Source organism: Gracilinanus agilis, chromosome 1 (assembly GCF_016433145.1).
Source record: "Gracilinanus agilis isolate LMUSP501 chromosome 1, AgileGrace, whole genome shotgun sequence".
Classification (NCBI taxonomy): Eukaryota; Metazoa; Chordata; class Mammalia; order Didelphimorphia; family Didelphidae; genus Gracilinanus; species Gracilinanus agilis.
In genome coordinates, this window is record NC_058130.1 from 2,450,857 (window position 1) to 2,462,866 (window position 12,010).

Here is a 12,010-nt window from a genome sequence, read left to right on the forward strand (position 1 = left end):
TCCCCATTTAACAAGTGTATCCTTTAGACGAGCCCTGAATTATAGCCTTTGTTCATTTTCTGGGGTTTGTGAGTCATTGAAGTGTGCGCGAGGGCCGGGGGTCCTGGGAGTTCCAGAGCAGGAGGCAGGAGATGGGGGTCCTCGGGAGACCCCCTCCCCCTCTGCTCTGGGGGGAGTGCTGCCCGGCCCCCTCCCCAGACAGATGGCCGGGCCAAGCCTTTCACCACCACGTGGGGCTGAGAAGTCTGGGACGATCTCCCCCGTCGCTGACTTGTGAATCAGGGAACACCAGCGCCCGACCCCAGCCTTCCCCGTTCGCTGTTCCCAGAAAGAGAGCCAGAACCTTTTCCCGAAGGGCGGAAGGAGGCCCTAGAACAGGACCTTCACCAACAGGGAGGCTTCCTCCCCAGCCCTCTCGGGCTTCTCCCCTTCCTGACAGGCAGGCCAGGCCGGCTCCTTCCTTTATTGGGGGGTTGGGGGGAAAGGCAGGGCTCTGTGGCTTTCGGCAAACGAACTCGACCCAGAGTAAGCCCCCCCCTTCCCCCTCCTCCATCCTCCCCAGAAGAGAAGGGGCTCTCAAAGGTTCCCCTAGCTGACAAGATTGGTCCCTTGCCCCGGCCCTCACCTCACCCGGGGAGTGTCAGAGGGAGGCCTTATGACGCCAGTCAACGCTCTCTTCATTCAACCAACAGGACTGTGGAACTGAGAGGGCCCATGGAGACCCTCCTGAGCCCCCCGCTTTGGGGGGGTGACAGACGAAGGGCCTCAGCGCTTAGGTGACTTGGCCCAGGTCCCGCAGCAGATTTTGAACCCTTGTCCTCGGGATCTCAAGGCAGCAGGCTTCTTTTCCTCCTACACGGGTGCCCCAGATTTCCAAAGCGGCTGATGTCTGGCCCGGCCCCTCGGCCCCTCCAAGGTCAGCCGTGATGACCACAAAGCATGATAAGGAGCTGCCAGGGCCGTGCTTCCTCCAAGGGAGCTCTGCCCATTGGTTCAGACGCCCAGACGGTGGCCTCGTTCTCCCTGCTTTCTGCCAAAGACGATGAAGCCCCCAGAGGCTGCCCAGAGAAGGCGAGGGCTAGGAAAGGGCAAAGTCCCTTTGGGAAGTGAACAGCAGGCTAGGAAGGTGGCATCTGAGAACGCTGGACTAGGGGCCGTGGGCTCAGCTCAGGTAAAGGGGTGACGAAGCACCCCCGTGGCTTTGCCAGGTGCCGAATCTCATCAAACGGATTCTAAAGCTAAACAGGATCTGTATGTCCACCCAGCTAGAGGCCAGCTGCAGCACAGGGACGAGCGAAGTTAGTTCACAAGCAGAGGGAAAAACCCAAGCCTGCTCTCCAACACCTAGGAACAAAGGCAGGGGCAGCAGGCAAGGGCGGGGGGGACGGTTTTCTAATGCAAAGAAGCAAATTGAACCTCATAGTATCAGTGCAGGCACTCGGGGAGAGGAAGGCCACTACCGTAAAGCTAGGACTGACTAGAGAGCACCAACAAAGGATTTGGGCAACGGTCGGCAACCTTTTTGGCCGTGAGAGCCATAAACGCCTGCGGAAGGAGAAGGATGGAGGCGGAAGGCGCTGGAATATGGGGCACATCCTGGGGCTCTGCCCGGACTGGCCGGTTGGGAGGTGGAGCCAGATATGGCTCGAGAGCCATTCGTTGCCGACCCCTGGATTTGGGGGCGAGGGTGTAGACGGCCTACCAAAAGGCTAGGAAGACATTCATCTCGGTCGTTTCAGGAGCTCGAGCAGAGAATCATGGCGGGGAGCGTGAGGGTCCAGGCCAAGTAGAGGCAGGCCTCCACGTCGCTTCCTGACCATCTCCAAGACCTGCCAATCCCGTGCCAGCCCTCTCCTCCACTCCCTTCCCCTGGAGCCTGGGCTCCTCCCTGGGCCCTGAAAGGCTGTCGAGTGCTGGCAGGTGTTCTGGATCCGTGGGCTTCCCTACCGCTGCTCTGGCACGAACAGGGGTGCCTGTGACGCTCCCAAAGTACTCCCGTGTTTCTTCTTTCCGTCACAGGGGCTGCAGTGGGTCAGGAAGCCTACTTTGCACCCAGTGAGGAGCGCGGCCAACAGACGCCAAGTCAGGCACAGGGGCAGGACAGAGTCGTGACGGGGACATCAGGGACTCGGGAATCACGCGGAGCTCGCCCTCTCCAAAGCAGATTCTTGGCTCACCTCAATCAAAAGGTGAAGGAATCAAGGAAGGAATTTGGTCTTTACTCTCTGGGAGAACTGTTTACGCGGGTGGGGAGGATGGGAAGCTCGGAGACGAGTGGCTTTCCTTTGCTAGGGCTTGTGATAGAGAAGGCGAGGAGTCTGAGCCATCGGTCAGGGACCCAAGATGGCGGGAAAGGCGCTTTCCAAGGCTTAAAAACAATGCAAAGGAAGATGCTCTGGAACCAAATTAAAATGCTACAGGAGAAGCCCGAGATTTGTCTGAAGGGACTTAAGTAGATACACAGAGAACTCACCAACCAACGCAGAGGAAAAACCAAAACCAACCAAAGATGCAAATGAAGCCAGCAACCAGGAGGAGGAAGAAGAGTACGGGATGGGCTGAGAAAATGGTGCCCAGCGGCCCAGCTCTGAGGCAAGGTTGGTGGGAGATCCTACAAGGGCTGGGGGCTGGGGGGGAGGGGGGAGATCTGCGAGCAATATCAGGGCAAGAGGAGGCTCAAACAAGGGCCAGCATGAGCCCTGGGATGGAAGACAATTATTAACAGAAAGGAAGTGAAGAAGCTCGACTCTCCCTGCACTCCTTCCCGTTTTCTCTGCCAAGCTGAGGAACGTCTGCGCCACAAAAATGGTAAACAGGGAGCCGAGGTAAGTAAGGAGATGGCGGCAACTGAGGAACTCCAGGCCTGGGCACAGAGAAACAGAGAAACACGGGCACGTGTTCCTTCCTGCTGAAACGGTCTCGTTAACATCTGAAGCCCTGGAACACAAGAGATCGGGAAGGGGCAAATGTCTTGTTTTTCTAAAGAAGGAAGAGAACAGTCTGCAAACTCTAGGCCAGTGAACTTGATGTCAGTTCCCAGAAAACTTATCTAGATGGATCATTAAAGAGTCAATGAGTGAAAACCTAAAGAGGGAAACGGTGATTGCAAAGGCTCCATCTGACTCAAATGGAGAAGGAGGCTCTCTCTAATTAATAGTCATTGAGGGGCAGCCGGGTAGCTCAATGGATGGAGAGTCAGGTCTAGAGACAGGAGGTTCTAGGTTCAAGTCCGGCCTCAGAAACTTCCTAACTGTGTGTCCCTGGGCAAGTCACTTGACCCCCATGGCCTATCCCTTACTGCTCTTCTGCCTTGGAGCCAATGCACAGGATTGACTGTTGTCATCTTTGACAAGCGAAAACAACCAGCTTTGGGAAACTCACCGATGGCTCACCAAGCCATTTGGAGTCGCTGGCGTGGCTGTGAACCGGCCCGGCTCTTCTGGAAAGTAGCGTATGGCTTTGCCCCCAAAGTCTCTGAGCTGTGCCCTCCTCTGACCCATATATTCTGCCACCATGGATGAAAAAATAAATGGCGGCAAAGCCCTGGAAACCAAGGGAGCCCCATCCCCTGGGAAACGGGATGGAATACTTTGGCGCTCTAAGGAATGATGAAAGCGTTTCTGAGAAGTCCGAGAAGACTTGCATGAAGCGATGGCCAGGCAAGTAAGTGTAGAACAGAAACCCTTTCCAAAGACTTCGGAACCTGAGCCATGCCCAGCGGTGGCGCGTTCCTGAGGCCTGCTGATGAGGAATGGAGGCCGCCTCCTGACAGAGGGGGACGGACTAAACATACAGGGTGAGACTTTTTGTTTCACTGCTGGTTTTTGTTGGCGATGCCTACTAACCCTACTTGCGAATGGGCAAGGCTGGAAACTCACAGTAACACTTGCTGGCTTCCCCAAAGGACTTGAAGGCCTCTCTAACAGGCCTTACCTGAAAGATCTCATGACAAGTTGGGACCCTGAGCTTGAGGATGACCTGCCCAAGGTCCCACAGCCACCACGCGGCTCCAGGGAGATTCCGATCCTTTGCTTTGTGTCTCCCAAGTCCAGCCTTCTAACACGTCGGCCACTTTTCCTAGGGAGGCTCGTGATTTAGCTCTTCTGGCCGAGCTGGACATAGTTGTTCTCCTTAAAGAGATAAAAGCTTAGCGGGCTAATTGGGCCAAAGGAACCTGAATTCAGTTGGGGTTTTCCAGTCTCCAGGAAGAGACCCAGGAGGGCTGCTGGGTGATGGAGGTTATCCCACCCAGGACATTTCCAAGCAGATTCCCCCAAGCCACAAGTGGAGACAAGCTTCATCCCAAGAAGACCCAAACGTCTCGGATGCAGCATTCGTTCAACAGGTCCCAACAGATTCAGGGGCCTGGAAAACCCCAACTGGAAACAGGTTTCTTTGGGTTTTTAGAGAAGACGTTCCTAGCTCCGGAGAAAGAGCTCCGTCACTGCAGGAAGCTGCCGAAACGGGGAGGCACGAGCTCCCTCCCTGGAAGCTCCGTCCTTCGACCAAGAGCCGACCTCCTCCTCAGAGAGGAGCCTGCTCGCCAGGGAGGAGTGTGGAGGAGCAGAACATGGTGAGAGCTGAAGCTCAGCGTGAGCCCCATCCACGGGAGCAAGACAGGGAAAGGCCGACGTCACGGCATTCCCATGGCACGCTCGGTTTCCAAGCAACCGAAATTTTGTGGTCAAACAAAGGAACAGGATCCCCAGCATCTGGGCCAACGGGAGCCACGGCTGTCTGTGCTGGAAGGAGGGAGGAGGAGGAGGGTCAGAGCCCACGGGGCCACAGTTACGCTTTAGCCAATGTTGTGTCTTCTGAATGAAGAATGTGCTGTCGCCCAGATGCGAGTTCTCCAGGGCTGATTCTTAACGACTGGAAAGAAATGTCGAGTTGGAAGGAAGGAAGGAAAGGCTTGGAACAACAGTAGAAATGTTCTCAGACCCTTGAGAGCTGCTCCCCCTCTTCTTATCTCACCCCTCGGGGAGAGTGGGAGCTGCCTCCTCTTCCTCCTTCTCCTCTTCCTCCTCCTCCTCCAATATGGGAACAGCCTGGGAGGATGCAGGCCACAACCTGTTCGGGGCTTCCCATCATGGGCGAGCCTGGTCCACGCCTCACCCTGAGCGCTTGCTGGGAGATCCACCCAACGCGCTGGGGGCCATCCTCCGGATTCCTTGATGTGGTGGGGAACCAGCAACGATCCGCTGTTCAGTGAGCCTTCCTTGGAGCTACAGGAGTGACCGGGGTCTGGTCAGGGACCATTTATTAAGGCACTACGAGGAGCCAGGCCAGGCCCAGATGCTGGAGATACCCAGAAAGGGCAGAGGCGGCCCCTTGCAGGCTAGTGAGCAGACGGCACGCCCATGAGCTCTCAGTAGATGTATTGGAGAGAGATTGGGGCGGAGGGAAGGCACGAACATGAAGAGGTATTAGGAAAGGGTTCTGGCGGAGGCTCAGACTTCTAGTGGAGGCAGAGAGGAGGAGGCTGGGGTCACCGGATCCAAGGGCAGGGCTAGAGGTGGGGCTCGAGCTACGAAGACTGGGAAGGAGGGCAAAGCCATTTGTGAAGGGCTTGGAAGCCAAACGGAGCCTGTCTTTTCACAGGATCCCAGAGGTGATGGGGAGTCCCTGAAGACTTGGGTCTGATGGGTGAGGAAGCTGGGAGATGGCTCAGAGGTGGTTTGGGGAAACAGAGACACATTCACTCCAAGAGTGCTTGTGAGATGCCCACTCAGTAGCCAGTCAGGGATTTGGGCCAGTTCTCCTCCTCCTCTGTGCCCTTCATGGGCTCTTCTACCCTGCCCCGGGCCTGCTCTCTGGCCTCCCTGTGGCGATCTCTGCTGCCCAGGCTGATGACCCTGAGAGCCCACAGCACATACCATCATCCCCAATGTCCAGACCAAGTCTCACCTCCTCACACCCTCTAGATGCCTCGTCCGCTTCTGCTGGGGGCTCTGCCATGCTAGGAGCCTCATTACTGCCCCCTCTTGCTCTGTCACCCCATCATCCAATGGGCCACCAGATCTTGTGGCTTCTCCCTCCACGTTGCTGCCTCTTCCCTGGATTCCTGCACAGCCTCCAGCCTGACCCTAGCCGGTGCTGCCCAGGCACTCCTCTTTCAGCACAGACGAGACCGTGACCCTCTCATGAACAACTCAGGGCTGTGAGGCCCCACGGAAGCCCTTTGCAGCCTGGCCACAACCCGCCCACCCCTGCCCCTCTGTCCCCTTCCCACGCTGAGCTCCACCACTCCCAGGGGCCTTCTGTCTCTCCTCACCCTCCTCCTCCCAAGGGGCAGCCGGGCCACTGCCACCCCCTGCCTCCCCCCTGCCAGCCTGGATGGAGGCCCCCTGGCTTGACCTCTCTCCCCGGCTGAGGGCTGGATGGAGAGACCATTGATCTAGAAGAGGAGGAGGAAGAGGATGTTGGCTCCCCTCTCCCAGGTCTGAGTGGAAATACTGAGAATGAACAGAAATCATTTCCAGATCAGTGTCTGCTCACAGAGCTCAGCACATCCTCTTCCTCCCCCTGGGGAGCTCCAGGCACTCTTGATGAGGCCCGGGACCCAGTTTTCTTTTCCAGAGATTCCTTTTCAGGACTTTTCCCCATGTTTGGAAGGCCTTTGACTTGTCTTTTGTGAAACAAATTGTTCCCTTTGGGATGACGGGAAGGTATCACCACTTTTGGACGAGCAAAGCATCAAGAAACGAGGAGGAAGCCGTCCCCGTGCTTGGTTTTATTCCCAGAAAAGCAACTGTCTCTCTTGGCCCTCCATCATGCGCAGCCCCAGGCAGCGGGGATTCCCATTTGCTCTCATGGGGCCTTGGTTTTCCCAACTCTAAAATGGGAGATCATAGATAAAAAGATCTGTACAAAATATTTACAGCCATGCTCTTTGTGGTGGCAAAAAACTGGAAAATGAGGGGATGCCCTTCGATTGGGGAATCGTTGAACAAATTGTGGTATCTGCTGGTGATGGAATACCATTGTACTCAAAGGAATAATGAACTGGAGGAATTCCATGTGAACTGGAAAGACCTCCAGGAACTGATGCAGAGTGAAAGGAGCAGAACCAGGAGAACATTGTACACAGAGATGGATACACTGTAGCACAATCGAATGTAACCGACTCTGCTATTAGCAGCAATGCAATGACCCAGAGCAAGGCTGAGGAACTTCCGAGAAAGAAAACTACCCACATTCAGAGGAAGAACTGTGGGAGCAGAAATGCAGAAGAAAAACAACTGCCTGATCACATGGGTCTATGCGGACATGATTGGGGATGTAGACTGGAAACAACCACACCAATGCAACTATCAACAATATGGAATTAGGTCTTGATCGATGACACAAGAAGAAATCAGTGGAAATGCGCATTGGATATGGAGGGGGAGGTGAAGGGGAAAGTAAAAGCAAAAATCATGTAACCATGGAAAATTTTTCTAAAAAATAAAATTAAAAAAACAAAAACAAATAAATAAATGAAATGGGGGTGGGTGGCTGGGGGTATTCCAAAGCCTGCCTGGTTCTGCAATGGGCTGATCCTGGGGTTGTGCAGGGAAGAGGAGGGATGTCCTCATCTGCCCAGTGATTCGCTACTGCCTGACAGATAAAATAGGGCAAGTGAGGGGATGCTTTCCCCCTGCCAGTCTGGGATGCTTCAGAGAAAATCCCAGCAATTCCAGGTCCAAGTCAACCAGGAGCCAGCAAGGCTGAGGATCCAGCAGCTGCAGAAAAGGTCTGAGGGCTCCTTGCGGGCTCCACAAGCAGCACCCTGCCTGGGGGATAGAATGCCCCAAATTGGGCTCCCAGTGGGGGAGAAGCATGCCATGTCTATGACCTCCTTGGGGGGGGGGGGAGAAGGAGGCCAAACGCTGTGGGGCTGGAAGTTAAAATGCCACAAGGGGAGGCCCTTTGGGCCAAGAACATTCCTCCTCCTCCAGGGAGGTCCTTGAAGGGCTGTCATTGTGGGGAGGGGCCCAGGCTGCCCCCAGCCCTTCCCATGAGAATGGGAGCCCCGGCCCGGGCCAGGCGCTGGCTGCCTGCCTGGACAGGACTGGACCTGAAGCTGAGGCCCAGATCGACTCGGGAGGATGAGGAGCGAAGTCCAGGACGAGGAGAGCTCCAACAGAACTGGAGAGGGCTCCGGCCAGAGGGCCCTCGTGGGACCTGCAGACACCCGTCCTGTCACTGAAAAAGGCACGAGGGGAGGAGAGGGGATGGGGGGGTGCTCGGACCATCCAACTAAAAATGTTTTCTGAACAGTCAGTCTAAGGAGAAGAAGAAGAGAGACGGAACTGGGGAAAAGCCCCAGAAATGCAGAATTCAATCCAGCAGGCATTCCTCGAGCACCCACTATGTGCCGGCCACAGACGCAACTGAGCTGGACCCCATTCCCCAGAGTCTGCACAAAGAGACCTGCAGGGAGCCTTCCTGGAGGAGGCATCCCCTGAGCCAAGCCCTGAAGCAGGGCAGGTGTTCTGGGGACAGGCCAGAGCTCAGAGTTGGAATACCGTTAGGGAAGCCGCGAGGAGGCCAGTCTGAATGGCGGTCAAGGGTGTGAAGGTGAATAAGGAACCGCAAGTCCAGAGGAAAGGCTGGGGCAGCCGGGGAAGGGACGATGGCAAGTGGGAGGCGGATTAGGAAGGGAAGAGGCATCCAGGGGGCACCTCCAGGGTGCCAGGCACTGGGGCAACCACCTGGGAGGGAGGGGCACCTCTTCTCCCCACTTTATAATCGAGACTAGCAGAGTAAGGAACTTGCCCAGGGTCACCCAGCTAGGAAGTGTCAGAGACTATTTGGGTCCAGGTCTTCTGGATTCCTCTAGGCCCCGCGCTCCATCCACTGGATGACCCGGCCCTTTTTAGCAAGAAATAGAAACTAGAGAGGCAAGGAGGCCACTTAGGAGTTGAGGGCCTGAACGAGGTGGAGGCTGCTCAGTGGGCAGAAGAGGATGGAGAGGCAAGGTGCTTGTGCCTCGAGTCAGAGGTTCAGGCCCATCGGGGGGTCTGCCCAAAGCCATGGGCCCAGGTAGGAGTCACCCACCAGAAGAGGAGCTGCCAGAGGGTCTGGGGAGAAACGTACCGTCGGAAACGCCAGGATCCTGGGGGCAGCTGGGTAGCTCAGTGGATTGAGACTCAGGCCTAGAGACAGGAGGTCCTGGGTTCCAATCTGGTCTCAGACACTTCCCAGCTGTGTGACCCTGGGCAAGTCACTTGACCCCCATGGCCTATCCCTTACCACACTTCTGCCTTGGAGCCAATACACAGTATTGTCTCCAAGATAGAAGGTGAGGGTATCTCTCTCTCTCTCTCTCTCTCTCTCTCTCTCTCTCTCCATCCATCCATCCATCCATCCATCCATCCATCCATCCATCCATCCATCTAAATATATAAACAAACACCGGGATCCGAGGCCCGATCAGGCTATGGAGAAAGAGATCCCTGAGACGTCTCGCCTCACAGCCAGGGAGGAGAATGGCGAATGGGGGCACACGGATACGTGCCCGGCGAGCCTCACCGCTGGACCAGTCATTCTGGAAAACTCTGGAATGAGGCGAGAAAAATGGCCCTGCTGGAGATCCCTTTAACCCAGCAGTCCAGACAAATTCCTCTCCCGGCCCCACCGTCATCCTCCCGGCGAGTCTCAGCCTGGGAACTCTGCCCCGGCCTGGCACGGTGCGTGGCACACAGGGGGTGCTTAAGAAACGGGGGTCCCCCTCGAATCCCTCCCCCGAAGGAGCGAGCTGAGCACAGGCCTCTCCTGCTTCTCTCCTCCTAGGTGGCCCCCTTCTCTGGCTGGTTTCCCCAGAGGGCCCCTTTTCAGCTTCTTTCGGCTCTTTTGTAAGTGTCTCCAGGGCAGGGACACTCTGATCCTCTCCTGGATTTGTATCTGCAGCTCCCCCAGGGGAGGGGCCACACGCCGAGGAAAGGGCACCCCAAGGGGTCGGAGGAGCAAGAAGTAGCCAATGCCAACTATGGAGGAAGCGGCTCGGCCAAAGCCCTGCGAGTTCCCATCCATGGAAAGACCCATCTTGGCTCCAGGGAGGAAGAACTCGGCGTCCTGCTTCTTCCCTCTGGGCAGAGGATATCAGGGAATGACAGGGATGTAGGAGGGATAGCAAATAGAGCTGAGTAGAGAACAGGGAGGCTGGCAGGGGGCTGGCACAGCCGGCCAGCTCCCTGGGCGAGGGTCCGTGTCCCCCATGAACCAGGGCAGGGACCCTCTAAGTCACCGAAGGAGATGCTACGTTCCCGACGGAGGCAGGCGGAAACAAAGGTGCCATCTGTGCCCATCCATCTTTGTGGCTCCTGAAGTCTGCCTGGCAAGGGGTCCGAGGCCCACGCCAAGAACCCGGGGCCCCCTTGAACTTGGGGCCTTGGCAGACGTGTTTCCAAACACATTCTCACCCCAATAATTCCAGTCATTTCATTCTTAGGGTGTGACCGAGCAGAGTGAGGTCATCCTCTGAATCACTGAGCTCCATGAACCTGCCTGGGGCCTGAATCCGTGGGCTCACTGCCTCGGCCTCTACTTCCCTCTCTCTGTGGAGGCTGGGACTTGGAAGCCTCTCCCAGGGCCGCGGCTGGCGGTGCCTGCCATGGTAATGGCAGCACGGACGGTGTTTCTAGGATGCCTTCTGTGCAGGCGCTCATTGGACCGTACTGCAAACCTGGGAGGAGGGAACTCGTGGGGATTTTATGCCCATTTTACAGATGAGAAAACGGGAGCAGAACGACGCCAGCCTGCCGAGCTGCTGCTTCTGAGGCGCTCCTCTCCTTCCCAACATCCGGCCCTGCTTTCCCTTATTGTCTCTGAGAACCTCCCAGGCCTTTTCTAAACCAGGCGTCTCCCAGAGCGAGGCCCTCAGGAGACAGAGAAGGGGAAGGACGAAGCCCCAGCTCTGGGATGATGCCCGGGGGCCCACTCTGACCCGCAGTAACCCCAGGTCTGCCGTTCCTCCCAGCCGTGCCCTGGCCCCTCTGGCGAGCGGGACGTGCTGCGTCCTGCGGCAAGAAGGGGCCGGGGGCCACACGGGAGCGGAGGGCAGCGAGATGGAGGCTTTGGAGCCCCCAAATGAGGGGCCTTCCATGACGCAGCCGCTCCAAAGGTCTTCTGAGGTTGAGCTTTGGGGCCGGCTCTGCCCGCCTGGGCTTCTGAATGACCTGCAGCTGTGGAGAGGCCACCAGTGATTGCATGGGAAACAGATGGCAGTGCCCGGGAGTGGCTACTTCCTGCCGGCCATGAAGACCCCAGGCCTTGCTGGCAAAGTCCAGTGTGGCCCTGAAGGTGTTTGCGTGGTGACCGCTTTACTTCCAAGGGTTAGTTCAGACGGGTTTCCTTTTGGCTTTAACAAGATGAGCTATAGTTCAGCGCCCAGTGGGGCTGGGGGCAACCTCGGGGGTCTCGTTACCAGGGGACGGGACAGCATTTGTTCCCGAGAACCATTGGGGGCACTCAAAGGAGGCCAGGGGCCAGACTTCTCAGAGGCTGCAGAATTGGAGGAGCCCCAAAAGAAGAGGCCTGGCACCGCGTCCTCCTCCAGCCCCGCACTGGTGCCTCAGTTTGCAGGAGAGCTAGAAGAAGGGGGTCGGGCAGCCCCTCCAAGGTCGGGGACCGTCTCGTCGGCTCAGGACCACGCTGGCTCCTCTAGTCCCGAGAAGATTCTCTCCCTGGGGGACACGGCTTTTCACAGGCCCCCAAGCGAGCCCATCCCGGCTCAGACACCCCTGCTGACCCCGAGAGTCTGTGTGGAAACGACCAGACGGCAGGTTTTCTCCCCAAGGAAGCTTGGGGCTGGGGTTGGGGCCCACCGTGAATGTGTGGAAACATGCCAAAGGGCAGGGCCTGAGTGGGGTCTGCTCAGACCCCGGAAGGTGGAGGATCCCCAAGATCAGCGTGCCAACTCCCCAGGCTCTCCTGGCAGGAGGAACGGCTGCCCGTGAGCACGAATAGACAATTGGTTGGAAAGTGCTTGCCGACTGCTGCTTCCTCCAATTCCGGGGGGGGGGGG